Below are 3,499 nucleotides of genomic sequence, written 5' to 3' on the forward strand. Positions count from 1 at the left end.
TGTGTGTGTGTGTGTGTGTGTGTGTGTGTGTGTGTGTGTGTGTGTGTGTGTGTGTGTGTATGCACGTGTGTGCATCTATCTACTTTACTGAATGTACTGGATACATCTTATTGTGGTGGAAGCATGATGTGCAGTTCTGTAGACTGCAGGGTTAAATAATGCTCACTACTTTAAGACATGTGTGTTTGTCTATGATAATAGAGGTGGCTAGGAGAGGGTAAAGAGACAATGAGTGAGAGAGAAGAACAGGAGCAGAGTGATGGGACACTAAGTGGAGAAACAGTGATAGTTTTATAAGAAAGTGGGACAATGATAAATGTGACAATCAACAGAAGTAAAGAATGTCAAAGAATGAGTGATGACTGGTAATAGAGAAGAGAGGATGAGTAGAATGATTTGGATATAAACAGGACTAATACTCCTTATGTACAGGCCTCATGATTGGTAAGAGAAGACGATGCTGGTGGTGTTGAATATGGAGCAGTAGTTTCCCTACACACCTTCTTACAGTCATCAAGAAACAAATAGTAAATGAGTTGGAGTGAGATGAGCAATAGGAGGTGAAAGAGAGAGTTAGAAATTGCCAAGTAGGAAAATCAGAAGTGAACTTCACAGGACGCACATATTTATGTATTCCTCTCTTTCACCATTTTAAGCGTGTGTAGGAGGAGGTGCACTCTGAGGTTTTTATTTGTGTTATTGTATCTTGGTATTTGTGCATTTATGTTATGTGGTAATAATAAGAGATGAGGTGAGCTGATGTCAAAGAATTGGGAAGAGACAAAAAATGCAACAAATTGTTTTGTACCAAGTTTGGTGAGATTAAGCAATATAAGTGTTATAAATGGAAGAAAGATGTCTGCATTCAGTAATTATTATGCTTCTTTATTTGGAAGCAATAGTTGTTGTTTCTGTAGAAGAAACAGATGGAAGAAACAGTCTACTATTATTATAATTATTATAGAATGTCTTGAATGCTTTCATGTGTATGGCTCTTGTCAAATATAAGAGCAGCAGACTCTCTATTTGTGGTCACAGTTGTCTTCAGATGTTCTTGCTATCCCACCTTAGTGAATCCATTTTTAAGTAGTTCCATTTATCAACAATCCTTGCTACCTTCTGATGATCTACTATCTTGTCATGGGTCTCTAACTGAGCTATTTGTGTCTATTAGTAATAACTTTTCTATCTCAAAATGTTTGACATATCCTGTTATAGGTCTTCACCCACCTGGAACCATCTGTTTAACCCTCATTGCTATCTACCCTACATGTTCTAACCTACCACAGACTTTCACATCCGTCTATCTATTAACAACCATTACTATCTCCAAGCATTTTATTTTATCATGTTTTCAACGTTGCTTTTGTTCTTTGCAAAAATATATGTCTCTTAAAAGATTTAGGCAGCATGCTACAAACAGCTACCACAGGTTTTAAAGAACTCATTGCTATATGATGATGCTTTCACTAGAACATAGACATTACATGTGTGTGTGTGTGTGTGTGTGTGTGTGTGTGTGTGTGTATCCACATGCATGCATCTCTGTGCATCTATCTGTGTGTGTGTCTGTGTGTATTTCTTCACACATTTTTATGAATGTTTTCCTATGCTTGTATGGTTTGAATGATTACTTATTATTATTGAGGCATTGTTTTACACTTGAATTACTCATCCTGTCACGAACCCTAATCTGTTTTTCAAATAAAGGACATGTTCTCTCATTCCGTCTCACTGAAAATACAAACCAGGAAGATGATTTGTTAACAGGTGGTCGGCAGAAAGTCACTGTTTTTTACTCAACACATTAACACAAAGTTGCTGAATGTAAACATTCACACATATACACACATACACACTCATGCACACTCACTCACTCTTACAAACACACACACACACACACACACACACACACACATACACATGCATGTATGTATGCATGCATATATATATGTGATATACATATATATATATGTGATATATGTATATATATATGTGATATATGTGTGTGTGTGTATATATATATATATATATATATATATATATATATATATATATACACACACGCACAAATTTAGCCACAATATATAGATTCAAGTAATCCAGTGGTACTCATAAAAAAAACTCCCTAATATATCATTCTACAAAACATATAATATATAGTACGATGCGAGAGAAAATGATGAGTGGATAAAGTTGTAAATGACAGAAATGATGAAAATTTATTTAACAATAAGAAAATTCATATATTACAACAAATTTTTTCGTAACTTAAAGCATGTAAAGATATTTTATATTATTATATATAGTAATAAATAAATTACCTACATGTCTGAATTAATGCAAAAAATCTTTTAAAGCAAGGCAGAAATTAGGCTGCGTCTTTGGGTGAAAGAAAACTCTTGTTAAATACTAAAATCCTGACATAACATTTCAAGAACACAAAGTTAGTATTTGAATAGAACATTAAAAATTATGGATAATAATAATGAAATTAAGTAATTTATTTATCATTAAATATGATAATATTAATTATCTTTATATGTCTTAAGTTACAAAACAATTTGTCATGATATCTGTATTTTCTTGTAGTTAAATATATTTTCATCATAATATTTCTCTTTAAGTATATATGTGTGTGTGTGTGTGTGTGTCTGTCTGTCTGTCTGTTTTTCTGCTTGGTTGCTTTTATCAAAGTTTCTGATGATGGAAATTAAACAGAAGCTTCAAAGGTGCTGTCTGCTGTTTCCTTGTAAAGTCAATAAATATGGTACTTTGGGAAAAAGTATTGAGTGAACCTTCAATTTAACTTTCAAATGCTTTTATATTAACTTTGCACATAAAAACCATTAATATGTGTGTGAGTGTGTATTTATATGTGTTTATGTATGTATATGTTTTTAGATAAATAGATAGATATGCCAGCATGGAACATGGACATTAAATGATGCTGCTGCTGCTGATGGTGGTGATGATGATGATGACGATATACGTATATATATGAATGTACATATATATAGACATATATATACAGAAAAAATAGCTAGGGTTCCACAACAGGGTATAGATACACAAATAAATTCACACATATGCAAAAACACCCTGCCTTTCATTTGCAAGTGTCATTGTGTTATTTCAACTGCTTTTAACTGCCATTCAGAAGCCATGTGCAGTAATTTACTCGTTTGTTTTTGTCATTCACTTTTAATTGTTGTAAATATGTGAAATGATATGACTTTCATCTTTAGACATTTTAACACTTGTTGGCCACATGGCCTCCTGCTTATGTGAGACTGTTGCACCAAATTGACTTCTTTGAACTTCAAGTAATCCTTTGGCAAATGTCCTGAATAACTTCTGGTGTTCAAACTGTAGGGTCACTTTGTCTTGGGGTGTTGTGCACTGGCCCTGTAACATGCCTCTTCTTAACCAATCATTCTTTTTGCCAGTAAGTCTTTACTCAGAAACTTGACTTCAAACATTTCATTTTGTTTAACAG

The 3,499-nt window shown here is 33.3% G+C and overlaps 1 protein-coding gene across 2 annotated transcripts in view; it reads left to right on the forward strand.

Moving 5' to 3' along the window:
• LOC106872443 (kinesin-like protein KIF26B) overlaps positions 1-3,499 on the forward strand; it is a 550,311-nt gene that overhangs the window by 448,807 nt on the left and 98,005 nt on the right. The gene's annotated exons all lie outside the window — the stretch shown is intronic.

Source organism: Octopus bimaculoides, chromosome 16 (assembly GCF_001194135.2).
Source record: "Octopus bimaculoides isolate UCB-OBI-ISO-001 chromosome 16, ASM119413v2, whole genome shotgun sequence".
In the NCBI taxonomy this organism is placed as follows: domain Eukaryota; kingdom Metazoa; phylum Mollusca; class Cephalopoda; order Octopoda; family Octopodidae; genus Octopus; species Octopus bimaculoides.